Consider the following 325-nt stretch of genomic DNA (forward strand, 5'->3'; position numbering starts at 1 on the left):
AAGTGACTGGAGTTCAGACGTGTGCTCTTCCGATCTGCCTATTACATAGATAATATCTATTGTAAAAACAAAAAATACGTGTTTTAATGCTTCTATTTTTTTAGTAAGGCAAAGATTTAATAGATATTCAATTTAATATACATTCTACCTTGCGTCCCTGTCTGTCTAATCTTTTCGGTATCTATTATTTTTGGTATATTGTAGACTCATTTATTTAGTAAGGCAAAGATTTAATAAATATTTTTACCTTGGGTAGGGGTCTGTCTAATCTTTTTGATATCTATTATTTTTAGTATATTGTAGACTCATACATTATATAAGGCGA

Source organism: Wasmannia auropunctata, unplaced genomic scaffold (assembly GCF_000956235.1).
Source record: "Wasmannia auropunctata unplaced genomic scaffold, wasmannia.A_1.0 LD336106.1, whole genome shotgun sequence".
Taxonomy (NCBI): Eukaryota; Metazoa; Arthropoda; class Insecta; order Hymenoptera; family Formicidae; genus Wasmannia; species Wasmannia auropunctata.